A 22241-nucleotide genomic window follows, 5' to 3' on the forward strand; every position below is an offset into this window, starting at 1 on the left:
ATCTAGAGTTGTTTCCAGGCCTGATTGTTTAGGTTTAAGTTTACAGAACCAGTCTGGTAAAGAATATTCAGTATAACCAGTCTTAAAATCAGTGGAAGGTAAATGGGAAGGAACAAAAAGGTGATCACCAGGGAGTAGAGCAGAAGCACCAAACTGGACAGGAAAGATAAACAGAACCCTCGCAGAACAAAATAGAAGCATAGGAACCAGACTTACCAAGACAAACTAGAGAAAAAGCTAAACAAGGGACATGAACAGAGGAGCTGACAGAGACGACTGGGGACCAGAGAGACTAAAAACTAGGCAGTTAAAATAGGGGAATCATTTTGGGCAAGTAAGACAATCATACATGTGGGGAAACACAACAAAGACATGAAATAAAAATATATTCAAGTCAAGTCAAAGTGTGGTATAGGTGCAGATCAAATATATTGTTCTCTATTGTGTTTAGGGTATACCCCTTGGTCTTCTACTAGTCGAACCTACCTGTACCACCTCAACCGGCTCCTTCTGACGGAGGGAGGGAGGAGTGACTCTGCTCTAGCTCCCATCCAAATGTCGGGAGTCCTCACTCTACCCTGAGTCTAACCCTGCCAAAGAGGAAAGCCATTTCAGCCACTTGTATCTGCAATTTCATACCTTCAAATGGCTTTTTAAGCTTGATGGCCTCCTTCATCACTGGCTTCCAGCAAAGGGTTCTTACAGATAGCACCGACCACATTCTGAGCAGAACTCTGAGCAGTTACATCCACAGTGGAGGCTTCTAATCTTGTACATGTGGATTCCATGTGTCAGACCTCTCTGAGGATGCGTGGAAATAACTTCTGAGGTGGGAGTTAGAGGTGGGAGTTAATGACCTTAAAGACAGGAGCCTACATTTTTGGCTTACGAAGAGATATATTCATGAAGCTACTAGTACACAGGGGTTCTCCTAGACATGAAGAAAATTTCTCAAAATTATGCAGTTATATTTTCTGAGGATTTCCCCTCACATTGAAGACAGGATCTGTGTAAAGATAAAAGCCATCCACTCAGCCTGTCGGCCCTTAAGAGAAGTGAGCTCTTAACTGCTGGGTTTAGGGAATAGGACTTTTAAGAGCCTTAAGATTAGAGATAACATGAATGTAACATTGACATCAGCTTTAAATAAGTGGTATGACCCTCACCTGTGTGTGAAGAATCCCATTTGTGTGCTGCAATCTACCCTCTCGCTTTTATGGACTGCGAGATAAACCAAATACTCTTCTCACTGGTGCAGCACAACCAGATGGAGTGTGCCATAATTCTGGGGCTAATTTCTCAAACACCTGCCTCTTGATTTGCAGTGTAACACAAGGGCTGAAATTTCCTTTAAAAAATAGTTTGTAATGTAGCCAATAGTGAAGATTTGACGTCGGTCTTGTTGAGCTTTCTGGTACTTTTACTTTATTTGTTTGTTTGTTCACTGGGTTAAAGTATATTAACACTTCTTGTCAACCAACACTGCCATTCATATAGAGTGGTGAGCAATCACAGAAATCTTTAAAAGCTCATTATTTTTCCCTAAATAATTTCAAAAAGATAGAGCACTAAAATTACAAGCATGTTAATTAAAATCAAACAAATCCATTAAGTGCTAGATTTTGAACAGACTACTGCGTAGGTAGGCCTGCATTTTCAAACATGTTGTTCGCTCAGTATCATTCAACAAATTGTTCAATACGTATAATAGGTTACTCATAAAAAAAACAAAGTTTACTTTTATGATTAGTCTGATATATTTTACTGTCCGTTTTATCTATGTATATATATATATATATATATATTAGCTACCAGTGTTCTAATGGTACATTGTGTATATTGACAGAATAATCCCACCCAGATAAAGAATGTGTCATACCTAGGAACCCAGTCAACTACACTCTATTACGAATGTCAATGTTTCTTTCCTTCCTTGTTCAGTTTACAAACTCTTGACTGAACATTAGAATTTGAAGTATTATCAGAATGTTTGTTACTACAGCTGTCACTGGCACTCTCAGATATCAGATCCATCTTTCCAGCTCTGCTCTTTTCTGCACCCAAGTGTCCAGGACGTACAGCTGCAGACGTGATACAACCAAAAAGTTAATCTATAATCTTAGGCCCAATGTCTTCTTGTACACAGTACACTTAAAAAATCACCCTGTGCTCAAACGTGGTGTTTTTTAGGGCCACTGGCTAGCACAGAAATATACTATCAAAGCACTGGTTCAGCTCATGTTGGCCTTCCCTCCCCACTCCAGGTTTCTCAATTGTGGCCCTCTTGAGCATTGAAGTCTTCCAGCGCAATTACAGAGCTTCTAGCTATTACCCTTTGCAGGATGTCAACCACAGGCAAACAACAATCAGATCCATCCTCTAACTGAAGCATATTTGTATAGAGGCGACCCTCTTGTGTTTCACAGAAAACCGCCCATGATCATAAGGCATGGAGGGTTGTTATGACTCAAGCTCCTATGTCATATCCCAACCAGCAAGATATAATAGAGAGTAGTTTGCATGTAACACACATTGATGTGGATATGACATGGAACATAAGTTGTATGAATAAAGTCAAATCTAAAATGCTAAAATGATTATAATTATGAAAATAAAAGAATCTGTCCACCCAGGGGTACCACTTAACGTCTGGTCGAAGGAACCTGAATGTCGAGACATTACCCTGCATAACATGATTTGATTCATTATGACCTAAACTTAAAAAATCATGCTGGCACCACCCACCACAACTTAAAATGACTCACAGGGCAACCAGCAGGGAGACATGGGATATATGACACATTTTCCACTTCATGCAAATGTCCTCTCGGATCGAGGAGTGTCAAACTAAAGATAATCAATCAATCAATCAATCAAACTTGTTTTGATGCTCTCATGAAACACATGAGGTGATCTGCACATAATTGTTTTCCACCCCACTAACCTATGTAATAGAACTTCCAAAGAATTTAGAAAAAGTCGATCATTACAGTCTTACCTGACAATATAGATAATATCCAATTCCTTCAACTGGAGTTAGCTGACCTAAGCCTTCTTTTTCATAATGGTTATTGTTTTGCGCTCATATATTGCTGTTTAAACAAATATGCAGCTAATGGAATATCAGGCTTAAATGCCTCTGAGAAGCCAGAGTACATCAGCATTTTTCCCAGTGATAACAAATAATGACACCAGTGAAGCTCCAAAGCAAACTTGCTAATGGTAACATACAGTAATGATGTGGAGCAGTTAGCAGCCTCACTGCATCTTCCCGCCCCTGCGGAGCACTTCACGTCATCAACAAACAAAATCTGGTTTGTCTACGACGGCCGTCGTAGACAAACTAGCCGCATGTGTGGATTGGCACGGATAAAGTAAATGGTTGGAGGGGAGGCTCTGATAGAACACAAAAGGTTGTTTTATCTGTGTTTGTTCTCTGTCACAGCTCTGGCCTTAGGAAGTAAAACACAAGCAGCGGTCTGGCTCAATACAGAACGCTGCGTAAGGAGGGAGGTGGAACCCACTGCTCTGCTGCCATTAGCTCACACGTGTTGGTGTGTGGAGTTGTTACTGAAGCCAAATTGATAATTGCAACAGCTACACAATTTGTATCATATTTATTCTCTCTGCAATGTTAACTAGGTATCAGTTCTAACCTGTGGACATTACACAACATGGGTCAGTTGCCTGCTGTGTAGATGACTGTCTAGACTTTGAGAATTAAAAAGACAAAAGTACAGCACCCTGACAATCCAGGGACAGGAAGGGGTTGCTGGCTGACTCAGCGAGGCCAGGGTCGTGTTGCACCTATACCTATCACACCCAAGCCCTCTCCACTCTCTAATTGGAACAGGCACTCTAATTGGGTTTGGAAACCATGGAGATGGCCGCTGTGTCTGGGAGCTGATGAGCAAAAGAGACACCTTCAGCAGAGGAGGAGACGCAGGGTGAGACGGTTTGGTCTTTGCTGTGACTGAGATGTCTCAGCCTCTTGCAAAAATAACTTAGCGAGATATGACTGAAGGGAATGTGTTCCATTACTGACCCAAGCCTCTCACTCATTCCTGTGCAACAGCTCTTAAATAACAATTCAAAGAAAGGACAGTGAAATATATCAATACAACGGTTTTACTGTGGCTCAGACTAAAGTCGTGCTTTAAACCAAAGACCCAACGTTTTTTCTAGTCCTCAGTGTGACATAAGTGAATCAATCATTTTATGTGCTGTTTAAAGCAATAGTTCAGTCTTGAAGTTCACTGTTAAAGTTACGTGGCCAGGCTTTGGTTACGCATTCACGCCCTACCATTGTTCACCGATAGTAGGTCCGACATTAAATAAATATACGTCACCTTTGTACGGCTGCACATTATAAGAAAAATTTGCCTGAGATGGAGGCTGCAGGAAACTAGATGGATCCCTTTTGCTATTTAAAGGGGGGGAGGTAAACCGGCAGTGAGGAAAAATCCATACCGTCACAGCCCTAGCTTTGATGTCACCAGGTCACTTAAAGGACTGCTCCCCCTTTGCTTCTCTCTCTCTCTCTCTTCCCGCATCTCCAGGAGGACAGTGTATCTCTCCTCTGTTTTTCTCCGTTGCCCTTTAGCAGGACGGCCTGCAGCTGACTGCTACAGCTTTCCTCAAAGGCAGCGATGTGAGAGCCTGCCTAAGGACTAGGGATTCTTCAGCACTCGTGGCCGTGTCACAAAGTCTTGCCTGCATATTTAATAACAACAGCACAACAAAGGAGCTTTCCCCAACCTCCACCTCATTCCATTACAGAATCCAGCACAGTTATACAGTGCCTTGCATAAGTATTCACCCCCATTGGACTTTTTCCCATTATGTACTGTTACTAACTGGAATTCAAATAGACTTAAATAAACTTTTTCCCGTTTGATCAACAAAACATGCATAGTACTTTGGAGGTGCAAAATAAATTTTATTGTGACACAAACAATAATGAGAACAAAAAAGTTGACATCTGTTGGGTGCATAAGTATTCACCCCCCTGTGTCAATACTTGGTAGAACCCCCTTTCGCTGCAATTACAGCTGCAAGTCTTTTGGGGTATGTCTCTACCAGCTTTGCACATCTAGAGATGGAAAGGTTTGTCCATTCTTCTTGGCAAAAAAGATGAAGCTCAGTCAGATTGGATGGAGACCGTCTGTGAACCGCAATCTTCAAGTCTTGCCATAGATTCGCTATTGGATTGAGGTCTGGGCTTTGACTGGGCCATTTTAAGACATTAACATTCTTTAATCCAAACCATTCCTTTGTAGCTCTGGCTGTATGTTTAGGGTCATTGTCCTGCTGGAAGATGAACCTCCGCCCCAGTCTCAAGTCTTTTGCAGACTGCATCAGATTTTCTTCAAGGATTTTCCTGTATTTGGCTCCATCCATCTTTCCCTCTATTCTGACCAGTTTCCCTGTACCTGCTGAAGAGAAGCATCCCCACAGCATGATGCTACCACCACCATGTTTCACTGTTGGGATGGTGTGCTCAGGGTGATGGGCAGTGTTGGGTTTTCGCCACACATAGCGTTTTGCATTGAGGCCAAAAAGTTCAATTTTGGTCTCATCTGACCAGAGCACCTTCTTCCCCATGTTTGCTGTGTCTCCCACATGGCTTCTGGCAAACTCCAAACGGGATTTTTTATGGATCCCTTTCAACAATGGCTTTCTTCTTGCCACTCTTCCATAAAGGCCAGATTTGTGGAGTAGACGACTAATAGTTGTCTTGTGGACAGATTCTCCCACCTCAGCTGTGGATCTCTGCAACTCCTCCAGAGTAACCCTGGGCCTCCTGGTTGCTTCTCTGATTAATTTTCTCCTTGTCCGACTCTTCAGTTTGGGTGGACGGCCTCCTCTTGGTAGGTTTGCAGTTGTGCCATATTCTTTCCATTTTCTTATGATGGATTTTATGGTGCTGAGAGAGATGTTCAAAGCTCTGGATATTTTTTTATAACCTAACCCTGCTTCATATTTCTCCACAACTTTATCCCTGACCTGTTTGGTGAGCTCCTTGGTCTTCATGATGCTGTTTGTTCAGTAATGATCTCCAACAAACTCTGAGTCCGTCACAGAACAGGTGTATTTATACTGAGATTAAATTGCAGACAGGTGGACCCTATTTACTAATTATGTGACTTGCAAATGTGACTTGTGAATGCAATTGGTCGCACCAGATCTTTGTTAGGGGTTTCACAGTAAAGGGGGTGAATACATATGCACTCAACACTTTTCAGATTTTTATTTGTAAATAATTGTGAAATCCATGTAATATTTCCCCCCACTTCCAAATTATGCACTATTTTGTGTTGGTCCATTATATAAACTCACGATGAAATAAATTTTAATCTGTGGTTATACCATGACAAAATGTAGAAAAGTCCAAAGGGGGTGAATACTTATGCAAGGCACTGTATATGCAAGATGACCAACGGTCATCATGGTTATCTGGAGAGCCGGCTTGAATCCAAAATTAGAAAGAAAAACAAGACAACTTGTATTATAAATAAAGGGTTTGGGGTTTGACAGTTGTGCACGTTTAGTCGAGAGAGAGAGGGTCAAATAGCACCCTCTAACACGATGCATCATGGGAGATAAAGGATGCAGTGTAAAGGTAGTTTGACCCATATATGGTATTAAAAATAAGGGTCTCTATTAGCTGAACAGTTTATCAGTGGAAAGTAACCCTGGGCATCAATCACAGCTTGATTGAGAAGCAGGTTAAAGTCTGGACAGAGCAAAGCAAAGATGTTTCTGTACAATTGCGTAGTAATTTGGCAACAGGACCTACATTGTGGCAATATGCAGTCACAAGGGAAACTTTCGCTCTTCGGCCTCACCCTCTACAATTCTGATCAATCATCACAGTTATTCCTACATCCAGAACAGCTTGTCTGCATAAACGTTTACAAATTTAAAATTCAAAAGGCCAACTTCTTAAAAGATTGATTAAATCCATAGGAAAACACTGTGATGCCAACTTTGGTAGTAAAACTCAAACTTTGTGCAGAAGTGCATCACCTCTCAGGCTGCTGATTACCATAGGATTGAACCCAGCGGTATCTCAACCACCTGCATCTGCTGCGACATGATTGAAGAAAGTCTTCTTAAATTGCCTTGACTCCTTTAAAAAAGGAAAAATTTATTTAGAAAAGAATAAAATCTTCACCTGTTCAGAAAGGGATTGGTGATGATAAAGAAAAGGACAATATTCAATTTGTGTGACAGTATTATTTTTGCAGGGGCAAAGGAGACAGAGTCAGATTCAGTCATAGATTAAAGAAATGCAATTTCACAAGATTTTAGAAAGCCAAATTTAATCAGCTCAAATAAGAAAACACTATTTCAGTGTGTGTGGAGAGACAATGTTTGAATCTTTCACTCGGTCTCTGGAAAGGTAATGAAATATAACTAATCTCAATGAAACTAAAAATAAGAGATCAGAGTGAAAAATAAATATTTGGTGCGTAGCATTGCTGTACCTCTGCCATCTCTGACACGGGTCATATACATATATATATATATATAACTGCACGGAAAATAAACTGAGATTTAATTCAAAGAATGTACAACATCAGATATAAGTTTAATCGAAAAAGCTTTGCAAGAGTGGAACCAATCAGTTCCCATTACCAAGAAATCAAATACTTAGACCCAGACTTCAGTAGAGGTGAGATGTAACAAAGTACATGTACTTCTTTTCCTACTGTACTTACTGTGTCTGTGCTATATATATATATATATTATTTTACATATATTAACAAATACCTGTACTTTTTTACTCCACTAGATTTGATTTAGAATGCATTGTGTTGGATGTGCACATAGCTGCCAAGTAGGCTGACATTTGGTCTCTCACACGCGGGCTTTTCAATTGACTCCTGTGTTAATAGAATTTTGACATTATTAGACACCCACGGAAGCTGTTCATTGACTACCCACAGTAATAATGACAGCTTTGACATTACTGTTTCTAAAAGAAGACTCTGTAAAAAATATACATTTGATGATTAATATCCCTAATTACAGTTCTACCAAAGTAGTTGACATACGACTAAGCTGAAAAATAATATTTCATTCATGTGCGGGACACAAGGAGCCAAACAATCTGTCTGATCTGTGAACAGAAAACGTCGACCCAGCTTAGGGTTCAGCAGTGACATGTCTAATCATTTGACTGCTGCTGTTGCCGTCAGAAGGTTTATAAAAAAATGGCGTTGCTTGGAAACTAGAAAAAGTAATTGAGCCTGATATATCCAATCATCAGAAAGATTCCGTTTGTTGTCTCTGAAAGGAATCAGTGGATGCAGCTACACCACACACATGTAAGCCAGATGATTATCAGTACCACTTTACAGAAGAGGGGGAGCTCACATGTCCCACAGTGAGACGGGGGAGTCTTTGGTGAAAGGTGACCTTGAGTAAGATGCTACAACGCAGTTCAGCTTTCATTTGTTTGAGAGGACCGAAAAGGTTGTCCTCTCTCTGCACTTATTTGATTGGATTGTCCATGGCAGGAGAGATTCTGCCGTCACTGCCTGCATGCATACGAATGTGGCACAGAGCAGGTGATGGTCCTCAGGGGAAACTCTTCATTATTCCACAAAATCCTCTTGCTAATCTGTGTTTAAGAAGTGTTCCACTCTCATTTTCTCCGGCCCCTCTCCCTCACACTCCCAATCTGGATGTGGCCTTTCTCTAAAGGACATTGTAGCATGCAGGAGACTTCATCTGGCCTCCTTTTCATCTGACCTTTGAAGAAAGTAGCTTTTATGTTACCTCAGGGTTGTGTAACCAGCACCCACATACCTACAGTTATATCTCAAGTCTGGCAATTCAACAGCTATCTCAGCTGAATGTATTTGTAGAATGAAGGCCCTTGAAAGAGAAAAAGGAAATTACCAGGAGGTGTTGGGTTGTGCGTAAAGCTGAAACAAAAAAGTGCAACTTGTGTGTCAGGCACCCGTTTTCAGAAACCGAATATTGAGCCATGTCACAACAACTGGGGCTGGACTCTGCTCTCCTTTATTTGCAGAGTCAGCTCAAAACAAAAACAACAACCCCCAATGAAAGGCAATTTTTGTTGCATACTTTTAAAATGTTTGCAGTTTAAGGACAGAATCACCAAAACCACACCCATTCCCCTACTGGGCCATGCAGGTATTTTGAGCTGTAGTGAAGGGATATCAACACAAACTAGGAATTTCAAGTAAAAACGATTTTTTATCTTGTGGCCCCTCAGATAAATATATATTTTTAAGATCTCTTAATGGCAAATTTGAATAAGAGTTTGTATAACTTTTCTTCTCCATTGTCTTTATGAGCATTTGACCATTGCTGTTGAAGAGTCAAACATTTTGAAAGGATCCTTTGTGTTGGGGATTGATTGAGAATAGGGGTGCACTGATTAGTCGACGTCGTAGACAAAAACCGATGACAAAAATAGTCAACGACAAATTTACTCGTCCATGAGTCGTTGATTACGTCATAGAACGTGTTTTTCGTGCAGTGCAGGTGAACTAAACGTTGATTTACCGGAGGTGCTGATGGAAGTAGCTGAGGAGTGAGCCATCTCGCTTCCTTCCTATCTCTGAAAGTCGTGCATGTGCAATAGTGACAAAACATGGACCAATGGCGGATTCTGCTGCAACAGCATCGCGGGGGGAGAACTTCACCCTCAACATAGCCCGAAAAAAACTACGTGCAATATCTGTACGGCGGACCTGCTCTCCATGTAAGCAGGACACGTGCATTTGAGGAGGAGGTTTGACATCGTAACGTAAACGATGCGGACTCGCCTCGGTAAGATAGCCTGTTAGCTAGCTTGCTATATAAACGTATATACTTGTGCGCAGGATTCTAGAATCCATTACAAAAATATGGTTCAAGCTTTTTTTTAACGAGTTTAAAAGCGTAATATTATCCTATTGCCTGACAAAGGTATTTTTTAATCACAGTTATGCAGTCCGAAGAAGTCTGAAGTTTAATTTTTTTTATGTTTTTATTGCTGATACTTTCCCTGTCCATTTTGTTAACAGGAAAAATGGATACTTGATTTTTAATTTATTTTTTAGTATCAGCACTTGGCCTGTTCTTGGTTTTAAATGGACAAAAACTTGATTTTTCTTAGCTTTTGTGTCAACAGTACCCTTACAGGCAGCAACGTTTATTAAAAGAAATTTTCTTTTAATGAAGCATCGATCTTTATTGTCTTTATTTTCAGGCATCACATGCCTCGAACAATAAATAAATGTAAAAGCTGTGGCTAAATAAGAGCAATTGAGAATTTGTGTCATTCATAATCCGATTACTTGATTAATCGTTTCAATAATCGACTATCAGAATAGTCGTTAGTTGCAGCCCTAATTGCGAGGTAAACATCGTAACATGCCAATTAAGTGGACATCCCCCAACCCTAATGTGAATGTACAGTTTGATGTAATTTGTGACAAACCATTAAGTAGATGTTGAGATATTTGAATGGATGTGCATAGATTCACAACTATGGGATGCATTGCCATTAAAAAATTAAATTCTGAACTAAAGCGGATTGAACAGCCCACCAACACTGCCATCCCTAGAAGTATACAACCAGCATAGCTGAAACTAAACATCGACTCTCAAATGCTGCAAACAAGCTTGACAATAAAAACGTAATATTATAAGTCATCACTTTGGTTTAGAAAGCAAAGACATCAGGGAGAATATGGTACAAGTGACAGTGAAATCAGTGTATCATCAGTATGTGCTTTCGTGTGAACCCACAAGACACTTATTGTATTTGGAGATTACATTATCGTTCCAAATTTATCCTGTAATCGTAAATTCTTCACATTGCTCACATCCCTAGTGTCCCGTTATACCTGTTTGAAACACGGCCTCGGTTTTTGTCACAAGAAATCCCACTGTACACTGAGTGAACTAACAGAATTACAGATATGTCCCAGCTACAACATCACACCAGCAGTGGAATGCCAATGAGTCTCCTCAGGCCCTGTGGACAGGCCCACAGTGACATGGTCTGGTAATGGGCTCCCTGTTTGGAGTGCAGTGGAGTAGCCTGAGGACTTGGCCCCAGATAAGGAAGAGTAATGATCTTTGGCCGATGAGTGAGCCATGCTGTGGTTTGCTTCCACTCTAGTGATCTCATTCTGCAAACCAACAAATGCACCGCACGGATTCGTCACTCCAGTCAAGGATGTTTTCTTGGAGCCCCACTGAGACCATCTGAAGCTCAGTGTCTGGGAAGGGCTGAGGAGCACCCGGGGGAAGTGAGCGCTGTCCAGGGCCTTGGCATTTTGGAAATGCTGTTCTTCCTGTGTGGTTTCTGGGGGGCTTCCTGGCCCTGGCTGCAGCACTACAACAGATGGCCAACTGGACATCCATGACGCAGCCTTCTGGTGCCATCCTCATGCCACATATGCTTCACCCCGCGGCTACGACTTCCTGGAGATTACTTTCTCACAGACCCTCACAGCCCTCACCATGGCTACACAATCCCAATTGTGGCAAACAGACCTCAGTGTGCATACACACACACATTTGTATCTTTGTAGAGACACTTATTGACGTTTTACAAACCCTCGCCCCTGACCCAAACTTTAACTACCCCTAACCCTACAGTAAAAACTTGAACAGTATAGACATGATTTAACCCTAAATACATCTAAAAAGCACCAGCTAGAATGGCCTCACTCAGTACAGCACTTATATTAAAAAATTCATGTTTATATTTCCAAACACTTTATCTCTAAGCATTTCACCCATAGCATGCATATAGATATATATATATATATATATATATATAGTTATGTCAGATGCTCTTGATCTGGTAACTCTTTCTATTCTGAATTCGATCTTATTATTTATTGCTGCTATTATAAATTGCCATATTTTTTTTAAAATATATATAACAGCCAGTGGAGAGTTCTTAGAGGTTGGACAAACTTAAAGTCCTGTAGTCCAACCTGTGCCTTTTCCTATTTAATCATTTTATTTATTCTATTAATGCTAGAATTTTTTACAATAAATGATGGTTTTGATGAGGGACTTTTTAAATGTTTTAAAACAAATGTGTGCGAAAACCCGGCTCAAACCCAATACTACAAACAAAATAGTCCCCGACTCTGTGAGGGCTGATAATCAAACTTGTCCTCACAAAGATAGAACACACACACACACACACACACACACACAAGCAGTGAGTCCCTAAATCACCACATGACGCTTCCAAAGCCACTGTCAGGTATTCTTTTATCAGCCTAACATACACACTGGTAAAGCAGGAAAGTGGTTAACTGCCACAACCTTCTCTTTATTTTCCTTAATATTCAGATTTTATGTCATGAAGCCAAAATGTTGAAGGAGATGATTAGATGAGTCTCAGCGAAGCCTCTTCAAAAGCGGGCGGAGGATTTCACTGTCTGGTTGTGACAAGATAATCAGGGGCGTTTCCAAACACAGTGCTGAGCGCTCATGTGGTCATGCTTTGAGAAGCAACCAGGCTGCTTCGGCTCAGTGATACACTCAGAAACTTGGGGTAATCCGTAGAAAACCTTCAATATAACAGGCTCTGCAGAGTGTGGTAGATGAGGTGAAACAGAGCTTTCAAAAAATGAAATCACTGTTACAAAAGCAGCCATACAGGCCAGTTGTATTTGGTCAAATGCTTATTTGTGGCATGGAAGGGACAGTCCCATGTTTTGGGAAAGATAGATTGGAACAAGAACATCAATTCCATCCATGGGTCCTGAAGATATCTTCATAACCTCACTTTCCATTTTTTTTACCCTTTCTTTTATAATTTTCTTTATTGACATAGTAACGGACAAAATAGAGCTTCCATGCCACTCGTATCATTTTGGCTCAGTGCAGCATTGGAGGTGGGGGAGTGGGAATCTTTGGCAAAAAGTTAAAAGTGTTAAATTCATATTATATTATCATATCTTATATCAGGTGGAATAACTTACAGGCCACAGTGTTAATCCTGCCAACTATGATTTAAGTCACTGTTAATTCCATTTACCCTGTTTATGTATGGTCTACTTTGATCTCAATCTGTACATTTATATGCACTAATGAAACCAGGTGACAATCAGGTTTCTTGGCACATTTTATAAAATTGTGTGCAAATGCAAACCTGGGTTTCTATAATCTTTCAAATATAATTATGCCTTAAAGAACAGACACAGACACACCGCGGGGTAAAAATGGACCAACACACCATTTCTATCACAACTCCAGTAAACATTTCCATGTGTCTGATTATTATGGTTGGAGGTAAGCGTAAAAATCTGATTACTGACATGGTACACGTATACACAGATTAACAGGCAGCAAGTTAGAGTAAAAACACATCCATGATTACCCATGTAACCTTGTGGCTAAAGCAACACTATGCAACACTGTGACAGTGTCGATCTCTTGTGAGAAGGGAGGAACTGATGGATGCAGCAACAATCCAATTGTCAGAAACTGGTCCAGCAAGCTCTACAGTAATGCTGAACTGTAGATCAGTTCAAAAGACTTAGAAGTCATTAAAAACCAGTGTTCATCTCCAATTCTCAGCCAGGAATTTTTTTATATTACGATTTCTTAACAGTGTATTTTTGACAGCTGCAGCTCTTCTTTTTCAGGAAACTGGGAGTCATTGGTAACATATCTGTTTAGTTTCAGTTCAGTGATTGGGACCAAGCAGTCAGAGGTCCACTCAACACATTGACAGACATTGTTTTTTTTCCAAATGAAAACCACTCAACCTCTCAAATTAGGCACTACGTGTGGCTGCAGGGGGCGCTGTTGCTCAGTAAATGTTAAATAGTGATGCTTTAAGAGCGTGCAGATAAAAATGAAAGCACAAACCTTACGTGACCAGTATTGAATCGGGTAATAGTTTGGTTAGCATATCAACTTTTCAAGACCAAAAATATCAATATGCATTTATCCTGAATCATGACACGATATATAATGCAGAAAGAGCTCTACTGTCATTATACCTTACTGAGTTTGAACAGATGAAAATAATGTAGAACTAATTACTTTAATTTGACATTTAAAATGGTCTAAGGAACGAGAAGCTCAAACTCAAATTAGATATTAAATAAATTGCTGTAAGTAGAAAATTTCACGTTCCGATCTTATATTTTGGGCAGACAGATGAGTAATTACAAAGAGACAACACAGACAGAGCAGCTCATTATCTGCATGCTGTTGTTCTATCACTCCGCTCTCCAGGGACAGTAAACCGTGGCATCTCTATGCCCTTGCCAATACTTTGAGGAACAAAAAAAGTTGTGAGGCAGAACCAGGAACTAATTTCATTAGCGGCTGCCATTTGTGACTGATTACAGGCTGTTCTCAGTGGCTGGCGAGCAGGTCCAAAGTTCTGAGAGGTTAATAACCAGTAGCAATCAATTACTTTAGCATTCTGATATGATCAATGGGGTTTCCAATCTGGCAGACAGCAAGATGAGAAGCGGAATACGATAAAGCATCAAATATGCTGAATGCTCTGCAGCGGAACTTTTGAATCAGCAATGTGGAGAATTCACGAGTATAAACTAGAGAAGATGCAACTACATATAAAATAACTCAAATCTCTCTTCTTTTTTTTACGGATCTGCTCCAATGAAACTGTCCAACAGGACTTCGCCTCAACAGATCACAATCCACACAAGAACAAAGTGCAAGTCTGAAGGAAACATAATCATCATATTAGGATAAAACAATGAGCACGAGCACATTAGAACCAAAGTCCCACCCTGCGGTTGAAACACAGCGTTTCTGCATTGTCAAAGAATGAGAACAATGCACCAGCCGCATCTAAATTAGTGGACTATCAGCCATCAGTAGGCCTCCCCTGTATTGTCATGCATCTCCGTCCACATCAGGGCTGATTATTCTAATGATGTCTAAAACTCTGTCCGGCCATTATTCGCACATCACCGAGCCCGGCCTTGTTATCTTCCGTGGCGACGCCCCTTGTTTCCCTGAATCCAAACATTAAATCCAGAAAAACTTTCCTATCCCCTTTCCTCCCTGACCTAACTCGTTGCCATTCAGTGCTCAAGTCATTTACTTAAACCATTATATGAGCAACAAAACAAATTTACAAAATAATTTTCTGAATCGCACAAATAAACAGTTTCTGCATTCTTAACAGAATTGTTTGTATCACAACTGGACTAAGGGTGAGAAGCCCTGCTAGGGGCTACATGGTTTATTAAACCCCACAATATTATAGTGTCATACACGATAGACAACATAATAAGTGCTTGGTGCTGCAGGAAAGGCCACGGGATCATTATAATGAAAAGGGTTTATCTTGTACCGAAGATGAATTTGCTCTGGAATTTCCGTGGCAATCTGCCAAAGACACGTTTTTTTTGTGCTATGTAGATATTTTGGCCTGAGGTCTTAGCAGAAAGCTCAAGGAGTGTCCAAAATAGGTTCATGCTCCAGTAAGCATGAATTGTGCTCAGGAAATCGCGTGGCAATTCATTACATTTTGATGGGCCTTGTGTAAAAACATCCAAAATAATCTCTCACACAGGAAAGAAGGATCCCTGCCTCCCCCCACACAGTATCACACATGCTCCACACACACACACAGTTTTTTTTAATGTTTCTATGCAAAATAATCGATACACTTAAACATAATGAATTGATACATTGAATTACATCGAAATATCTATAAATCCATAATTTACCCACCCTTTTCTTTCTCAGACACCATGCATATATAGAGATAAAAATAATATTAGGCAGCTATTGGTTTTCACCAGGTTTTATTGAGGCTTTGAAGGGTTGTATGTTGTATGCCTCTCTTGTTGTATCCTTCTCTTTGTAGGCTTGTATTTACCTGTACAGCCCCAGAGAGGCACTTTAAACTTCATTTCACAGACCTGTGCGTCAGCAAAAGATGATTGATTGATCAAACTCCAGTGAGACAACAGGTTAAAAAACAGGTTGCACCTTATACGATCCTCATGTATAACAGAGACAGACAGTGTCTCACAGTGACCCACCTGTGTCTCTCTCCAGAATTACAGCCTTAACATTTCTTTTTTCAGCACGTTCCTCTGCAAATTGTGATGCAGCAGTTTTAAGTGTGGGGCAGCTTTTATTTACCTGGACAGGCCAATCAGAACCACAACAAATAAAATAAAAAACATTTTGTATCAAATTCATAACCGCCATGACACATCAGAGTGGCATCAATTTACACATATTAGCACCCCTTCAAATGAGTCACAAGCAAAGACAGGAGGGAAAAGAGCCTATCATTTATCCAGCATTTTCGTGGCAGAAGGTTAATATAAGACAGACCAGACCTCCTTCCTACCAGCCACACTTTACAGCTCATCCTGGTAGATCTCAAGGCATTCCAAGGCCAGATAGGACAAATAGTATATATATATCTCTATATTATATTTTGTTTGCCTTTCACAATCGAAAACACGCAGCAGTACGCGTTCGCAACAACACAGAAATCTGCAGAGCGTTCAGGTGAGGGGGGGGTGCAGCATGTGACGTTTAAATTCAGCTGTCAAGATCAAGTTTGTTTATAACGCACCAACACTGGCACCGACCCTCATCACAAGCAGCAGTCTTTTGATCTGTGTCAATGTGAACTTAATGTGTGGCACTGCTTTATTTTTTTTATCCCTTTTGTTTTTTCAAGCTTACATTGCAGTTATGCCCATAAAATGGCAGGAAATGTATGTCAACAAATTACAAAAGTACATATAAGGTCATGTACGTGCGAATAGTGAGACAATAGTCATTATATGGCCTGTGTAGAGAGCTGTATCAATTAGGACAGAAGGGCTGCTGATGTTTGTATCATCCACTTAGTTCAAGTCTGACAGATGACTGGTGTAGACAAGCTCCAATGATCAAGACCCTCAAAGTACTAGAGCTTGATGGGTTTGTAGTTTAGTCAGCTGTTGGATTTTCTTTTGTTTTTGATGCAATCTTTGTGCTATTCACCTTTCTTTTTACTTCAGGTTGTACAAGATGATGTGCTGCCAGGAGCTGGCAGTGGGTCAGCAAAATAACAGGAAGTAATCTTCCTAGATCAATTAACTGTGTAATGAAATTTAAAGATATCCTGGTTAATACATGTCAAACTATCTTGCCAATGGTGTTGGACGGACCAACATTGCTTGATTTGCATTATTGTCATGGGGATATTTTTACATTGCTACATGGGCTAGGATTCAGTTTTTGTTTTTACATTCCCCACTGCGAAAAAGAAAAAAAAAAAATCACACAATCCCAAACAAAAGCCAATTATCAACCCAGCAGGACTGTGCAAATAAATGATGATTATTTGGTCGACAGCTGCAAACACCACAGTGGAAGGCAGCTCTGAATGGGATCCACAAGTAAACAACATTCACAAATGCAACAGAGGTGGACGATTTCCTAATAGATTGACATACTGTAGCTGAATGTGTCACTGTGGACATATCACCACTGCACACTTTACAAATCATCGGCCCTATCAACAGTCAACTCAGTTCGGATCAATCGACCTGTGCTCAGACTGAAATGAAAACAAGAAATGCTCCATCATAACCTTTTAGCTGTAGCCACATTCAGAGGCCTCCTTTTGATGGCATGGTCTGTGCGTCCTCTGTGGTTCTTTCTTAAGATGTACTTCTATTATTATTATTATGATGTAAATATTGAGAATTATTTTTCATTAACTTATGCAAAAATAAACTTTGGTTGCCAATGCACTTGAGTAGGACATTAATGCATTTATGCTTGGGCTCAACAATAACAATGTTGTTCTATCCTGATCTTCTTTTGACTCACAAGGCTGCTGCATACTCATGGGAGCCATCACCAGCATGGCTATGACTATCAACTGGTATTTTTCCTCACCATTTAAAAAAAAATTGACATCATATTTGTGCTGTTTATTCATAAAGCACAACAGGCTGTGAACAAAAGGGGGGGGGGATTGGAATGTGTTGTCATCATTCCTCCCATCTCTCAATTTTTTTGCCACATACTGTGTTCCTAAGATGGTACTTGTATTATCTTAAGTTCCTGGAGTTCTTGGAAATGCCACCCATGCAAACTTTCAAGCGTACTGTGACAAAGTCCTTACAGATAAAAAGGAAATCCAAAAAACATCCACTGGGTAAAATCCATGTGCTAATGGAGACCATGTGATAGGATGAAGTGTAGGAGCTACTGAGTGAACATTATCTGATTCTTTTGCCATTATATTATTGATCATCTCAGTTCATTTCAGTATTAGTTCTGTTTTCTGCTGGCGCTGTACTGGGGCACATTGGATTTGTTTAAAATGCTGACGTTCAGGTTAAATTGTATGGTGTTGTATTGGTTTCTGTATGTAATCACACTGCCATAGATATTAATTAAACGCGCATTATCAAAATATTTGAAAAATGTGAACAACTATAAACCCTGAAAAAAAGGGGTTAGAGGGTTAAGGGATTAAAAAAAGATTAACAGGTATGACTACAGTTACTTAATTGAAATTTGTAGTAGTTACAGAAACATGAGGTTTTCTTGCTGACAAAATGTCTGTGATCATTTAATCTTACACAAATTAAATGAAATTCTTGGGCTCAATTAGCTCATTTATTCTTACACCAAATTATTGTTTGGTTACTTATTTCATATTATGTAATAAATGTCCATCACGTGCACATATGAGCTTTAAGTAAAACCCTCCTTCCCCCCCAAAAAATGTACTGACAGGTTTGAATGAATGAAAAGAAACACAGCGGGGAGAGGGGAAATATAAAAGGGGGATCATCATCTGTAGCATCCCAGCTCTTATATTAGAGGAGGAAGTACTTGTGAGTCACAAGTTGTGACACACTCACATCCGTCCCTCCTCTCCATCACATCTCTACATACATCTCCAATAACAACGAGGCTTTCCATAGACTCACAATGCTCGCACACAGCCTCAAGCTTTCACACACACACATTGACACAGTGCAAACATACAGTATGTGCTTCCTTGTTGTCTATAGAAAGAACGGAGAGGAATCACTAATGGCCTCCTGCATCCCCCTTATCCCTGCCTCCCTCCTCCCCTGATCTGCATCCTCCTCCCCCTCTCTGTCCGTGCGAGGCGGTCGCGTCTGTCCCTAAAGGCAGAAAGGCACCGGGAGAAAAGGAGGGATTCCTCCAGCTTTTACCTTTCAACGCAGGGAGAGATACTGGCTGTGATTCCCCTCAGATGATGCTGCTCCTCAGCCTCGGCTAACAACATCACATGACCGGGAACCACCTGCTCCTGCCGCCTGGTCATATGACCAGATTAGGCTCTGGCAAGGATTTCTGGGATTTGTAGTTGTCAGGGTAAAGAAAGATGGAATTTCACTCCAGAAAATAGCACAGTTTGGTAAATAAATTACAAGAAATTAGATTTATTATTCATACTCAATATAATTAATACACAATTACATAATAACTAAATATAAATATATAAACATGTGGACGCATGTGTTATTTTAATAATAGTGTATTTTATGATAATGATTACATTAGTTGGGAGCAAACCACTGATGGAATAGCATTACAATAATAAACAATATGAGTCAACGATTGTACATATTGATTTACCCTTATTATTTTGGGATGGAAAACATCAGGCAGATACTCTGTGAATGTTTACGGATTTACATTGTTCATTTTCATAAATATATAAATAAATAAGAAAAACAAAAAAATGACAGTACAAAAAATGTATAATATTTAATAGCACCACTGAACATTAGTAGTGCTTATATCTATCTTTACAGGAGCCAGGCCTTTTTTTGGTGAAGTTCATGGTAAGTTTAGTGATTTATTTATCAAGGTATTCCAGGTGTGAGGACGTCATAAGAGATGCAGGGGCTGCAGTAGAGTTAACATCCTCATCTCAGAGCAGAGCATGTTGTTTGATATTTTCTGTGTAATAAAAGCACCACCGCTCCCTGTGGGGGAGGCCTGTCTTTTTAAATCTTACACCTCAGACAGCAGTGTTTTTCATTAGCACATATTGCAGGTGACCAAATTGTTGGGTGTGAACTCAGAAAATAAGACACGCCGGCCAGTTTGGCTTCGCCACTGGGCACAGACTCATGCCTGAGCCGGAGCCTGACAGTGAGCCCAGCTGGAGAGCACGTCTGAGCCAAAGCAAACCATTCTGACACCAGATCTGAGCCACTCCCTCTCTGCTTCCTGAGGATCTTCACTGTGGAGTCATGCCGGGTTGACAGCAGACATGTGGAGCTTCTGTTACAGCCCTGACCTGGAAATCTGTACCACATCAAAAGTTCATTTAACTGCTGTTTAAATCCTGTCAAACTCCCATCAATTTAAACTACAATGCACTCTTCTCTTATAGGTTACTTTCAGTCCTTTTATAAACTAAAAAAATTAACTGGAGTGGGCAACCACATCTCTACTTTTCAGGAGGGTGCATGTTTTAAGGATTACCTGACTGTAGTTTTGGAGTTGCCTGATAGAGGATTCTGAGGGGTTGGTATCAGTAAACAGCTACTACTCCTAAAGGCCAGGCCACACAGGATGTCACCTCACGTGACTGCTGTGTGCCTGCTGCAGAGCTGCCACATGAGGTTTCTGCTATATCAACTGTATTTCCTCAGTCTTCCCCATTTCTCATGCTTAAGTGTCCTTGGGCAAGTCACTGAACCCAAAATTGCTTCTCATAGAGAAAGTGCTGCACATAGATTCACTGTATGAATGTGAAATGTGTATAAATGGCAAAAACTGTACTGTAAACCACTTATGGATCATCTACTACTCGAAAATATCTATGTAAATACAGACCATTTACTATTTATCAAATAAAACTAGTGCACAGCTAAATGCCACAACTGTGCGCTATGTAACCGTGAATCTTTTGGTCTACAATCTACAATTGAAACCTTTTTTTACACAAATGAATGGATTGTTAGTGACATAGAGATACAGACATTAGAGATGCACAGATCGGCTCTGACGTCATGCGAAAAGCACGAAATTTCTCAAAATTTGAGTCCCGCACTCGCATTAACATCACAAAAATAAAATAGCATCCACTGTGCCAGGATGAAGGCGAATCCTCCTCACCCTCAAAAGCACTTGTTGTATGAATGCACAAAATCCTCTTTGCAAAGTGCTGCAGCCGTGGGAATGAGTGGCCTTGTCTTTTGCAAAAAGGAAGCAAATCGTCCTCTGATGACTCATGCAACTGGCCTCTTTCACCCACCCAATCCCATCGGCTATCAACAGCAAGTCCTTGGGTATAACAGCAATCCACGTATCACTGACAGACTTTGAAATTACAAGAGTTGTCTTTATCTCAACGGATATTTCATTGCCAACAACGCAAAAATAACATAATAATAGGGTCTGGAACAGAAAGGGAGAAACAAAGATTAAAAAAAAAATTCTGCAAACAGGATTAATATTCAACTTTGTTCTGTTGCTCTAAAATCTTCCTAACAAATCTATTGCTGACATGTGTTACGTGGGGACCTCACCCGGAGTGCCTAGCCTCCCAGCAGTGTGGCCCTCAGCTGCAATGAAACAAAAACTAATATCGAAACTAGGAATATAAACATAAACAAAACATCTGTTAACAATAGAACCAATAACGGTGTAACCCAATAGTTCAAACAAGCAAGGATAACAATTCAAACAAACTAATAATATAGTAAATGCTGCCAAAAAGGAAAAATAGAGTATTAACAAAAGCAGAATAGAACCAAACAAAACAGCGGCAGGTGAACCACCACCAGTACGGTTCCCTTTAGCATGTGTCTCACACAGCCAGGAAAAACCCGGCACCTGCAGGCTGTATAATCAGCAACGACCAGCCACAACAGCACAGAGAAAGACAGAGGCTCACTGGTGCATAATATAGCCTGGCTGATTAGAGGAGGAGTCAAGGCTGGGGCTGCGTTCAGCACTGCTGCTCACCATGTTCTCCCAAAGTGAGGATTCTTCCCCACCACATATTCATGACAAATTTCCTCTTTGGTTCATTTACTCTAAACGTGTGAGTTTTGTTCTGAAAGGTCACAGAGGAAGCCTCCTGTTTGCTTCCTCCCGGTGTTGAAATTCATCTCAGCTCCGCGCTGCTCTGTGTTGTGCAGTTGAACCCAGCTCTGCTCCGACTGCTGCAGCTCATTTAACCACAAACTGGGATCTCTCCAGGGAAGTCGTGTCCACAGAGACATCTGCCTCCC

General features: G+C 40.5%; 1 protein-coding gene across 1 annotated transcript in view; it reads right to left on the bottom strand.

Annotated features, from left to right (window-relative positions):
• tsnare1 (T-SNARE Domain Containing 1) overlaps window positions 1-19295 on the bottom strand; it is a 150083-nt gene extending 130788 nt beyond the window's left edge. The window contains exon 1 of the mRNA XM_053433461.1: window positions 19200-19295. The gene's annotated coding sequence lies outside the window, so the exon portion shown is untranslated. The remainder of the gene's footprint in view (window positions 1-19199) is intronic.
• Window positions 19296-22241: the final 2946 nt, after the last annotated feature.

The sequence above is a fragment of the Pleuronectes platessa genome, chromosome 10 (assembly GCF_947347685.1).
Source record: "Pleuronectes platessa chromosome 10, fPlePla1.1, whole genome shotgun sequence".
NCBI lineage: Eukaryota > Metazoa > Chordata > Actinopteri > Pleuronectiformes > Pleuronectidae > Pleuronectes > Pleuronectes platessa.